Genomic DNA, 13,447 nt, shown 5'->3' with positions numbered 1-13,447 from the left:
ACCAGCAGAGAGCGCTCCTCCACAGGCTGCCCTGCACCATACAAACACACACACAGTTCGGCGTCTGATATCAGATTATAAAAAACACACATAAAACTTTGCAGCTCGTGGTGGGAGACCAGCAGTTACTAAACTTTACAGTAAAACTGAAACAACCGCTTTGTCCCGGAAATGTGGAGATTATTTGCTGTGTTCCCTGGCTGCAGACACTGCATGGGAACTGTCGCTTTGTTAAACACAAATGTTTGCGAAATGTTAAAACAAGTGAAAGGAAAGAGAATGGGAGGAAGAGAAACTGCTGGGGTAGGGGAATCCGTGTAAACGCTGAATGCACACTATTCACTTGCCTGACTGTGTCTAAAACCATGCTCTTGTCCCGCATGTGGTTCTTATACTGACTTTGGGATGGAGCTAATTCTGTTTGAGAGGCTGGAGGTTCACATCAGTGTAACTCCCCCAGAGTCGGTCGGCAGAGAACTAAAGTCCCTTTAACGGGGCACTTTGACCCCTTGAAGATCTTGCCTCCCACTTGGCTGAGTGACGTGGTACAAGACCGGCTCTTTAAATATGGAAAGGCAACTTGGGCTCTGAGTTACTCAAGAGACAGAGAGAAAGGCTGTGTGTGTGAGAGAGAGAGAGCTGGAGCGGCCAGTTACCCACTGAGGCAGGAACTATCCAAGGACACACACACACACACAGAGACAGAGAGAAGTGCCTGACCGTCACCCAGGCGGGGTGTGGGGGCAGGAACACCGCGGGAGACCCTGGACACGGCTCGGAGGTAAGGAGCAGCAGAAGTTTGAGCTATTACTGACTGGTCTCTGCAGCAGTAAGTACAGCGAAGAATGAGGAGGGTATTGTTCAGTGTGTGAGACAGGGAGAGGGGGGCTGACTACAGCATTGTCTGTGCGAGGCAGAGAAAGAGGGAGAGGGGGGTTTTCTGTGAGTACTGAGCATTGCCTGAGAGCGGAGTGGAGAGAATTGTCTGTGAGCATTGTTTAACGTGTGTGTGTGAGTTAGAGAGAGCGTTATATGAGAGAGATCATGTGTGGGAGAGAGCTTTGTTTAGTGACTGTGTTAGAGGGAGAGAGGCGAGAGGGCTAGAAGTGCGTTGTGAGTGAATGCCTGGGGTTTCTGTGTCTCTGTGTGACTGTGTGTGTGTCGGTGTGTGTCTCTGTGTGTGTCAGTGTGTGCTGAGGGTGGGGGAAGATCGGTTTTTGTGTCCCTTTCCTGGCTGTGGGGGAGCAGCGATTGCCCGAGGCCCCTTGAGAACAAAGAGAGTGTGCGGGACACGGGGCTTTTTGTGTGAGATGGTAGCGGCCGGGGAGGGTGGGGAGGTTCGGAGGGAGGGTGTGTGGGGGTGTGAGGGGGGGGGGGGGGGAAGGCAGCTCGGGCTGGGGGCTGAGTTTGGAAATGAGTGAAGGGAGCCAGGCAGTGGGATTGTGTTTCACTTTCTGCTCCTGAGGACTGTGTTGTGGTCAATGAGGGAGCCACGTGTTTCTCCAGTCTGAACCACCATGTGAAACAATCCACACCCCAGAGGCACAGGATTAGGCCATTCAGCCCATCCAGCCTGCTCCAACATCGGATCAAGGCTGATCTGTTTCTCAACCCCATTCTCCTGCCTTCCCCAGTAACCAGGATCCCTTAATAATCAAGGACCTATCTATCTCTGGCTCACGTACACCCAATGACTTGGCATGCAAAACTCTGATCCAAAAACGGGTGGGATTGGGACTGGGACTGGGGGCAGACTACCCTGGCTGTTCATGCTGGCTGAAGGGGTGACAGGGTGGGCAGGGATGTGCCCTGGTTTGCTTCATTAACTTCACACTCCCAACATTGTGGGATCAAGTCACATTGCGAGAGAGTTTGACACAAAATCAATACTAACACATTACTACAGTGCTGAGGAAGTGCCGCACTGTCGGAGGGTCAGTGCAGAGGGAGTGGGCACTGTCGAAAGGTCAGTGCTGAGGGAGTGCCGCACTGTCGGAGGGTCAAAGCTGAGGGAGCGCCGCACTGTCGGAGGGTCAAAGCTGAGGGAGTGCCACAATGTCGGAGGGTCAGTGTTGAGGCAGTGCCACACTGTCAGAGGGTCAAAGCTGAGGGAGTGCCGCACTGTCGGAGGGTCGGTGCTGAGGGAGTGCCGCACTGTCGGAGGGTCGGTGCTGAGGGAGTGCCGCACTGTCGGAGAGTCAGTGCTGAGGGAGTGCCGCACTGTCGGAGGGTCAGTGCTGAGGGAGTGCCGTACTGTCAGAGGGTTGGTGCTGAGGGAGTGCTGTACTGTCAGAGGGTTGGTGCTGAGGGAGTGCTGTACTGTCAGAGGGTCAGGATTGTGGAATGCTTCACTGTTGATACTGTGGTCTTTAAATGAGAAACTAATCCATGGCTCTAGCTGCGGTCTAAGGCTGATGTAAAGGATCCCAGGCATGTGCTGGAAGAAGAGCAGGGCATGTCTCTCCTTGTGATAATGAGTATTTCCCAAGGAATCTCACTCAAACAGATTTTTCTGCACACTTTCCCATTGCTGTTTGCTCTTGTATCCCCTCCAGTGTACTTTTCCTGGCCTACAAGCTGTGCTTAAAAGCCCTGAAATCATATAAGGTGCTAGAGAAATGCAGGTTGTTTCTCCACATGAGACTGCCACAGGAACAATGTGGAGGTGAGATTCCTGATGTTTTGATCAGTTCAGTGCTTCAGTGCTGTCCCGTCTTGGGGCTGAGAGAGCTGCTGGGTAAAGTGCAGTGTTAAACCAGCTGGTCTAAATCTGAAATATTTCAAATCTTCCTTTAGCACAGTGACCCAATCTCAGTCCAACCCTCTGTTTTCACATCCCATCCCCCTTGCTTGCTCTCTGCACGAGACTCTGACTGTGCTCCTTTCCTTCCCCAGGATTACTGGCTGTGCATTTATATAGCATTTCTCTTACCATTTGGAAGTGTTTTGTTGTCACTAAGCCCTTTATAAAGTGTCGTCATTGTTATAAAGTAGGAACTCTGGCAGGGTTAGCTTTTCCAGACAGGAAATGACCAGATAACCTGTAATTTTTTTAACAATGGTGATGGAAGGATAAATGTTAGCTCGCTCGTTTCAGTCAAATGTTCTCTGTTGTATAATGGCTATCTGATTTATTTTTCGTGTGTCCCTGCAAGGGCAGATGGGCTTCAGTTTTACACCTCTGTCTAAATTCTGGATTAGTGGTGCTGGAAGAGCACAGCAGTTCAGGCAGCATCTGAGGAGCAGCAAAATCAACATTTCGGGCAAAAGCCCTTCATCAGGAATAAAGGCAGTGAGCCTGAAGGGTGGAGAGATAAGCTAGAGGAGGGTGGGGGTGGGGAGAAAGTAGCATAGAGTACAATGGGTGAGTGGGGGAGTGGCACAGGGGTTTTTACCTCTGTCTAAAGGCAGCTCAGCTGTTAGTGCTGCACTCCGTTAGCCCTGGCTCTGGGGCTGTCAGCCTGGATTTTGTACTAGCCTTGACTAATCAGCAAGAGAGACATCGAACGTGACAGTGCAGTACAGGCCCTTCGGCCCCTCGATGTTGCACAGACCTGTGAACCCAATCTGAAGCCCATCTAACCTACACTATTCCATTCTCGTCCATACGTCTATCCTATGACCATCAAAATGCCCTTAAAGTTGGTGAGTTTGTTTTGTGTCCCTGTCTGAATTGAGGAAGTTTGCAGGGGATTGTCAGCATTTCCCCCTCTCCCCTCAGTGACGGAGAGTTCCTAAACCAGAACACTTGTCTCTTTATGAAGGTTTGACTTTAAACGTTATAAGGAGCTCGCACATTGAAAGCTTGGCCTTTGATGTAACATCCAGGTTACAGACTGTCCCTTTGTTTTGAGGGAATGTTAAAAATCCCGTGGCTCTATTTTGAGGAGCAGGCTTGTCCTCCCCATTGGGTAGTTTTTTTTAACGGTGAAGTGTAACTGCAGAATGTTCATCCCAGCTTCTTTAAACATAGCCTTTAAAAACGGGGTATTGCTGTATGCTTGCCCTCCAAAACAACCTGATGCTTCAGAAAGGGTTTTGCTGGCAGAGGTAATGAAAGGTGCTGTGTAAATGCATTGTCCCTGAGTACACTTCTCGTGTCCACACAACAAGTCTCTCTCACATTATCAGCCTCCACACTCTGTACTTCAGTAACTTTCCAATCACAAACATACAGAACACTCAGTCCCCATCACCCTATACCCAGTAATTGCACAGCGCTGTTAAAAAACCCCGCTCACACCTGTGACTGCTGTCTACGGGACCTCCACCCCCAATAAAACACCCTCATATACACTGTCACGCATTCTCTCTCTCTCTCTCTCTCTCTCTCTCTCTCTCTGTCTCTCTCTCACACACACATACAAACACACACAATCACTCATGCTCGCACACAGAATCTGTCATATACACACACACTCTTCTTTCACACACACTCTCTCATACACACACCCTCTGTCTCAAACACACACACAGTCTTTCACATACACTCTCTCTCACGCACACACGGACATTAACACACACAAACACACACACTCTCTTAACACAATCTCTCACATACGTACTCTCTCACACACACACACTCCCATACACCCTCAAGCTCTCACAATCTCACACACACTCTCTCATACACTTGCGCACACATCCTCTTTCACACTCACATACTCACACACACACATTCTCTCACTCTCATACACTCACTCACTCTCACACTCTTTCACACACACACTGTCTCACACACACGCTCTCGCACACGCACATGCATACTCTATCTCTCACACACACACACTCACATTCACATACACACACGCACTCAAACACATTCTGACACTCTTCTGTCACACACACACTCTCACACACACACTCTCACACACACACTCTCTCACACACACACCCTCTGTCACATACACACTCTCTCTCATACATGCACCCTCTGTCATACACTCTCTCTCATACACACTCTCTCACACACACACACACACTCTCTCACACATGCACTCTCTCCCGCACATACTCTCTTCTCTCTCTCTCACACATGACTCTAACACTCATACACATTCTCTCTTACACACACATCTTCTCACACAACCACTCTCTCTCACACACACGCACACTGTTTCATTCGCACACGTACACACACTCTCTCACATACACGCCCTCTCTCTCACACACATGCACTTTCTCCCACACACACACTCTTCTCTCTCTCTCTCTCTCCCTCTCTCTCTCACACACACACATGCACGGACACACACATACTCTCTCTCACACACACACATTCTCTTACGCGTACACACTCTCTCTTTAACTCACATATTCTCTCACTCATACACACACACACACACACACACACACACACACACACACACACACACACACACACACACACACACACACCTGTCTGTTGGTTTTGCCTGTGACAATGTTAACTCTCCTGCTCCAGAAGGGCAGCATCCTGCAGACCCCTGTTGTCATCTGGGGAATGTAACAGTCAGTTAATGTACAGCAAGATACACCTGCAGGGGCAAAGTGAGAATGACCACATCTGCTTTTTCCTGATACTGGCAGAGGGATCACTATGCCAGGACATCATAAATAAACACTATTCTTCTTTGAAAAAGAATTTCCTGATGTTCCAGACCAACATTTATCCCTCAACTGACAAAATTATCTGGTTGTTCTCACATTGGTTTTGGTGGCATCACGCTATACACAGACCACTCTAAAAGAAGGCGAGACCTTGCTTTGCTTCCATCCAGATTTGTAGGAAGATCTGACCCCACACAGAGATATGGATTAGACGGTGCAGTTTGACAGCAACAATTGCAAAGATGTCCGCCTGTATCATTAGGCCTCCTCCACCTCTCCCTCTGTTTCTCTTTGATGTTACTTGAGATTTTTGCAAGAGTTTGTGGATTGTGGAAGGTGGATTAAAATCGACGTTTCAGGCAAAAGCCCTTCTCTTTTGCCCGAAACATCGATTTTCCTGCTCCTCGGATGCTGCCTGAACTGCTGTGCTTTTCCAGCACCACTAATCCAGAATCTGGTTTCCAGCACCTGCAGAAGGTGGATTAATGTTTGATGTCCTGCTTGTATTCCCTTTGGGTTTTGGTATCCCAGAGAAAGGAAGGAAGAATTTTTCGTGTGTTGTGCAAGTAATTTTTTCCAATAATTCATTCTATTGTAATTTATTCTAATGTATTATTTCAACATGATGTCTCATGGTTTATTTACTTTTAACTTCTGTTATAATTCTGTTAAACAATGTTGTAACCACAACTGGATGGGAGTATGAGGGACATTTGAGGACTCTGGGACTATACTTGATGGAGTTGTGAAGGGTGAGGCGGGATCTAATTGAAACATACTGAAAGGCCTGGACAGAGTGGGTCTTGGGAAGATGTTTCAACTGGTAGGAGAGACTAGGACCTGGGGGTACAGCCTTAGAGAAAACCCTTTAGAATGGAGATAAGGAGAAACTTCTTCAGCCAGAGAGTGGGGAATCTATGGAATTCACTGCCACAGAAGGCTGTGGGGGCCAGGTCATTGTGTGCATTTAAGACAGAGATAGATAGGTTCTTGATTGTCAAGGAGATCAAAGGTTATGGGGAGAAAGTGTAAAAATGTAGTTGAGAAGCTTATCAGCCATGATTGAATGGGCGAGCCAACTCAGTGGGCTGAATGGCCTGATTTCTGCTCCTATGTCTTATGGTCTTATGGTGTAAACGTCCTCCAGGTAGATATTGGGAATTTTCAAGTCATTGCCTTTGATGTCCAAATTGCCGATTTCATACCTCCTGTTAGAAAATAACCCAGACTCTGTGTAACCTTGTTTCCTTTGTTGACCAGACGTTACGAGTCTAGAAGTGTATTGATGTCATTGCGCAGATCTCCTGGTTCTCCCTTCAGAGCTACATCTGCATCTGTTCCTGCTTTGTCCTGTCTCCTGGGCTGGTTGTCAAACTCTGGTTGGAGAACTTGCAGGAGAATCCACTGAATTTGTTGGCCAATTGGCAATTGGGTGTCACGTGTTGGCTATTCCTCAGGAATCAGTGAGTCCCTCCCGGGGGAGGCTGAGGGAGTGGGGTGAGGGTGGCACAGCTGGCTGCCCTGTACAAGACTGGCAGATCTCCATCACCCATCAGTGCCACATGAAGGCGGGGGTCCACTTGTTGAGTTTGTGGGTTAAGAGGAAGTCAGTTGCAAGGAGTGGAGGTGGCTGTCTGTGGGAACCCCCTCTTTCCCATTGAAGGACACCTAGTGCCTTTAAAAGAGGGGTCACGCCCTTAAGCCACCCATTGGAGGTTGCTGGCCAATCCCATCCAACCTGCTGTGTCATTCAGTGAGATCATTGGCTGATCTGATTTTTATCCTCAAGCCTACATTCCCAGCTGCCCTTGGTAACCTTACATCCATAAGAATCTACATACATCTGCCTTAAAAATATTCAGGGACTCTACTTTCATCGCGTTTTCAGGAAGAGAGCTCCAAACATGATAGGGACATAGGAGCAAGAGTCTGTTCCACCATTCATGGCTGATCTAATCATCCTCAACTCCATTTTCCAGCCTTACCCTCACAACCATCTGTGAGAGAAAAGAAATCACCTCATCGCTGTCTTAAATGGGTGACCCCTAATTCTTAAGCACTGGCACCTTGTTCTAGCTTGTTCCTCTCCACAGAGTCCCTGCCAAGACCCTTCAGCATCTTGTATGTTTCAATCAAGTTGACTTTTACTCCAGCAGATACAAGACTAACCCCTCCCACCGTTCCTCATATGCCAACCTGTTCATTTCTGGTGTTAGTCTAGTAAACCATGTCAGAATTGCCTCCAATGCATTTACATCCGGTCTTAATAAGGAGACCAAACTGTACGGGATAGTCCAGAGATGCTCTCACAGGGCCCAGTATCACTGAAGCATAACTCTTATACTTTTGTATTTACTTCCCCTTCTGATAAATGATAACATTCTCCAAGCCTTCCTGATTACTTGCTGTACCTACACACGAACCTTCTGTGATTCATGCATGAGAACACCTAGGTCTCTCTCCTGGAGAGGGATTCTGGCCCCTCTCCCTATTTTCATTCAAACAGGGCAGAGTCCAAATGAGAGAAGCTGGGAGAGGAGGGGTCTGAGGAAGGGTTACCGGACCCAAAACGTTAACTCTGATTTCCCCGCACAGATGCTGCCAGACCTGCTGAGCTTTTCCAGCAATTCCTGTTTTTGTTTGAGATCTAAAGGGGTGGGAGGAGACTCATAAGCACCAGCTAAGAGTTGGACTGAATGGCCTGTTTCTGGAAAGGCTTGTACCTGTACTGCATTGAGTAACATGAAGGAGACAAGGATACCTCATCATCTTTTATTTAACTGTGCATAGGCTCTGAAAGTGAGCAGAACCTCTGAATTATCTGTTTCTTTTCTTTAAGCAAGAACAGGATGTCTGACACTCCTATTTGTTTTCTTTCTTTATTCTTCATTTACTTCTTTTCTTTTTTTTCTTTTAGTGAACAGAACTTTGGACACTCCTGTTCTTTTTTATTATTTTTCTTTTAGTGCTTAATTTCCCCAGCACCCGTGTTGTCTGTGTGCAGGTGTGAGACACAGCCTGGTTCTACCTGTCAGCCAGGGCTCCCTGATTGGCCCCAGGTTAACAGCCCCAATCAGGGATCTCAGGGTCAATGAGATCCACCTGGCTTTTGTTCCCATCACTAATCCCTGCCCACCTCATGTTCAGGGATCCACGTGTTGCCTTTCCTGGGCTATTTTCAGTCCACGTCTGGTTCCTCTGACTGTGACATGGACACGGGAATAATCAAAGAGGAACAGTCCCTCGTGCAACTACAGGGATAGCTCCAGCCAAGTTATTGATGGGGAGAAGAATCCGCACCAGATATTCCTGGATTTGGGAGGGGGGAAGGGGAAGGGGAAGGTGGGGTTGGTTTTGGTGGGGGTGGAATGGTGGCTGGAATGCCAGTGCCAACCACATGCCTCCTGGAAGTGAGAGACGGTTTACTTTGTGTATATTCCATGTAATTCTGTGTAAGATGAGGAGAGGGAGAGTGTGGTGGCTGGATTTGTAAGTACTCACAGGGAGATTAGCATTGACTGTGAGGAAGCAGCTGCTGGTGCAGCTGAGGAAAGTCTGGCCTCGGGTTTGTTCAGCTGGGCCATTGCAACAGGAACATTTTTTTGTTAATACATTACTTGGTCTGCGTTTATGACAGGTGTTCAGTGTGTCTTTTTTCACATTGAGAGATCTTCACAAGTGTAGTCGTGTTGCGAGATCCCAGGTATTTGAACCTCAGCTGCTGGCCAGTGTAGACCTGCCAAGGCTGGGTAAGCGTGGTTAGTGCCAACAATGGTTAGTTCTGGTGAGGCTGGGGCAGCGTGAGGAACTGACAGCGCTGGATGTGGTTATTCACACGCAGCAGCAGGAGTTTTAATTAATTTGTAAAATGTCATCTTTTTGCAGTATACTTTCAAGGCCAGAATGATTCATTTCATTGCTATCTGATATTAGATGGAGCTGAAATGTCAAAAGTGGTGATAAAATGAGTTTCACATCGGGTGGGATGAAAGAATTTGCGCAGTTCAGTCACCAGCCTGAAAGTATTAATGCTCAAGGGTCTTGATAAAGTAGACAGGCAGGGTGGTGGTGGTGGAGGCCTGTGACCAGTGGAGTGCCACAAGGATCGGTGCTGGGTCCACTGCTTTTTGTCATTTACATAAATGATTTGGATGTGAGCAAAAGAGGTACAGTTAGTAAGTTTGCAGATGGCACCAAAATTAGAGGTATAGTAGACAGTGAAGAGGGTTACCTCAGATTACAACAGGATCTTGATCAGATGGGCTGATGGGCTGAGAAGTAAGTGGCAGATGGAGTTTAATTCAGATAAATGCGAGGCGCTGCATTTTGGGAAAGCAAATCTTAGCAGCTGTTATACACTTAATGGTAAGGTTCTAGAGAGTGTTGCTGAACAAAGAGACCTTGGAGTGCAGGTTCATAGCTCCTTGAAAGTGGAGTTGCAGTTAGATAGGATAGTGAAGAAGGCGTTTTGTATGCTTTCCTTTATTGGTCTGAGTATTGAGTACAGGAGTTGGGAGGTCATGTTGCGGATGTACAGGACATTGGTTAGGCCACTGTTGGAATATTGCATGCAATTCTGGTCTCCTTCCTATTGGAAAGATATTGTGAGATTTGAAAGGGTTCAGAAAAGATTTGCAAGGATGTTGCCAGGGTTGGAGGATTTGAGCTATAGGGAGAGGCTGAACAGGCTGGGGCTGTTTTCTGTGGAGCGTTGGAGGCTGAGGGTGATCTTATAGAGGTTTACAAAATTATGAGGGTGATGGATAGGATAAATAGACAAAGTCTTTTCCCTGGGGTGGGGGAGTCCCGAACTAGAGAGCATAGGTTCAGGGTGAGAGGGGAAAGATATAAAAGAGATCTCAGAGGTAACGTTTTCACGCAGAGGGTGTTCTGTGTATGGAATGAGCTTTCAGAGGAAGTGGAGGAGGCTGGTACAATTGCAACATTTAAAAGGCATCTGGATGGATATACGAATAGGAAGGGTTTAGAAGGATATGGTCCAAATGCTGGCAGGTGGGACAAGATTGAGTTGGAATACCTGGTCGGCATGGACGGGTTGGACCAAAGGGTTTGTTTCCGTGCTGTACGTCTCTATGACTCTCTGACTCTGTAACACAGCAAGTCAGGCAGTATTACAAGGTGGATAGGTCAATGTTTCGGACGTATCCCATCTCCATCTCCTGATGCTGCCTGGCTTGCTGTGTTCTCCCAGCCTCCTGCCTGTTCACTTTGGATTCCAGCATTTTCAGTGTTTTTTGTCTCTAACCAATTATCTTGATAAAGCAGAAAAATCCAAACACTGGTGCAGGGGTCGGTCACTAGAAATTATGATTATCATGGAGGTCTACAGCATGGAAACAGGCCCCTCAGCCCAACTTGGCCATGCTGCCCAGTTTTTACAATTAAACTAGTCCCATTTGCCTGCATTTGGTCCATACCCTCCATACCTATCCCATTCAGATGCCTATCTAACTGTTTTTTAAATGATGAAATTATATTAGCTTCCACCACTACATCTGGCAACCCATTCCAGACACTCACCACCCTCTTTGTGAAATAAATTGCCCCTCTGGACTCTGTTATATCTCTCCCCACTCACCTTAAACCACTGCCCTCTAGTTTTCAAAGGGAAAAGCTGTTGGCTATCTACCCTATCACTGCTCCTCATGGTTTTATAGACCTCTACAAGGTCACCCCTCAGTCTCCTACACTCTGGGGAAAAAGTCCCAGCTTATTCAACCTCTCCTTATACCTCAAATCTTCCAGTCCACATAGCGTCCTTATAAATCTTTTCTGCACTGTTTTTAGTTTAACACTACCCTTCTTCTAGTACAACACCAGGTTATAGTCCAACAGGTTTAACTGGAAGCACTCCTTCATCAGGAGCAGCGCTTCGAAAGCTAGTGTGCTTCCAAATAAACCTGTTGGACTATAACCTGGTGTTGTGTGATTTTTAACTTTGTACACCCCAGTCCAACATCGGCATCTCCAAATCATGACTTCGTATAGTAGGGTGACTAGACCTGCATAAAGTACTCCAAATGTGGCCTCCATCATCTTGTACAGCTGCAACAAGATGTCCCAACTCCGATACTCAATTTAAATAAAAACATTCATTCACAGGTTGGTTTCACTGACTAGGTCAACATTCACTTCCCATTATTAATTGCTCAGAAGGAGAACAAAAAACATAAGTGAACTAGATAGATTTTTAACAACAATGGTTTCATGGTCATCATTAGCAAGTCAATGCCAGATTTTTATTGAATTCAGATCCACCATGGTGGGATTTGAACACAGGTCTTCAGGACATTATCTGGTCCTCAGGATTAATGGGAGAAAGTGAGGACTGCAGATGCTGGAGATCAGAGTCGAGTGTATGGTGCTGGAAAAGCACAGCAGGCCAGGCAGCACCCGAGGACCAGGAGAATCGACGTTTCGGGCAAAAGCCCTTCATCAGGAATCGTGATGAAATGCTTATGCCTGAACCGTTGATTCTCCCGCCTCTCGGATGCTGCCTGACCTGCTGTGCTTTTCTCTTGAGATTAATAGCCTCGTGACAGTGCCTTTTGGGCACCACCTCCCTTTTATTGATTAAAGGTCCTGAGTAGAGGTGAGGGAAAGGGCCTCTAACAACGTGAGCTGTGATGTGGAACACAGTCTGGAAAGGCAGTGAAAGTAGATTCAATAATCAGAAGGGAATTTATGTGGGAAGTACATGGGAATGGGGCAATTGGGATGGTTCTTCCAAAGAGGCACCACATGTTCTGAGTCATGGAAACACAGAAAATAGGGGCAGGAGTAGGCCATTCGGCCCTTCGAGCCTGCATTACCATTCAAATATGATCAGGTTGATTATGGCTTTCTCCGTAGAATCATATGGCCCAGACGAGACCCTTCAGCCCACTGGGTCAACACTGACCAAATTTGCACTTCCCAGCATTTGGCCCATAGACTTGAATGGTATGGAATCTTTTACCTTTCCCTGAGAGGATATGCAGGGCTTTAACATTTTTTTCCAAAAGTTACTGTCATGCAATCCCAGAATCCCAGTCCCGCGTTCTCCCCATAACCCGCGATCCCTTAAGCTGCACAAGCTCCCTCTTGGATCTATCTCATGAACTGGTCCCAACTGCTTCCTGTGGGAGAGAATTCCACAGGTTCACAGCTCTCTGAGTGAAGAAATTCACCCTCACCCCCCAGTCCCTTATTCTCAGACTGTGAATGGCCTGTTGCTGTGTTTCTAATTCTGTGAGATCCCAGAGCCTGACTGCGCTCACTCGTACAGCCCTCGAGCACACCCAAGATCTGAGGCTATAACCCAGTCAAACATCTGAAATGAGCTGTTAATTACTTTGTAATTGATGTAAGTAATGCTAATGTCAGTTTGCCAGTCAGCTTGCATTTAGTGACTCGCTATTAATCCATATCTGACCATAAAACTTACTCGTAATTAACTGCATTTCTAAATATGATGTAAGGCCAATTTAATCTTTAATCTCTCGGTGTGACTGTCACATTCCCGTGAGATTGGTCGGGTTACCAAATCCCCGGGACTGGCCTGCAGTCTCCAGGGGAATTAAAAAGGAAGATTTGCATTCATATAGCACCTTTTTACCTCTACCGCCTTTACAGTTAATGCAATAATTTTGAAGCGTAGTTACATTATAGTGTAGGAAGCAGCACTGTCAGTTTGCACACAGCAAGATCCCATAAACAGCACTGTGAAAACGACTGAGAAAATCTGAATTTTAAAAAAATTTGTGGTGTGGATATAAGGGATAAGTATTGGCCAGGCCACTGGTTGAACTCCCCTGCTCTTCACAGAGTCATAGAATCATATAGTCACAAAGTGTGG

General features: G+C 46.9%; 1 protein-coding gene across 4 annotated transcripts in view; it reads left to right on the top strand.

Annotated features, from left to right (window-relative positions):
- Window positions 1-310: 310 nt before the first annotated feature.
- Window positions 311-13,447, top strand: part of LOC132833335 (electrogenic sodium bicarbonate cotransporter 1-like) — a 205,798-nt gene continuing 192,661 nt past the window's right edge. For all 4 annotated transcript variants that reach the window (XM_060851518.1, XM_060851517.1, XM_060851520.1 and 1 more), the window contains exon 1: window positions 311-781. The gene's annotated coding sequence lies outside the window, so the exon portion shown is untranslated. The remainder of the gene's footprint in view (window positions 782-13,447) is intronic.

The sequence above is a fragment of the Hemiscyllium ocellatum genome, chromosome 36 (genome assembly GCF_020745735.1).
Source record: "Hemiscyllium ocellatum isolate sHemOce1 chromosome 36, sHemOce1.pat.X.cur, whole genome shotgun sequence".
NCBI lineage: Eukaryota > Metazoa > Chordata > Chondrichthyes > Orectolobiformes > Hemiscylliidae > Hemiscyllium > Hemiscyllium ocellatum.
The sequence above is the reverse complement of the archived record's forward strand: the minus strand, read 5'-3'. Positions and strand labels throughout refer to the sequence as shown.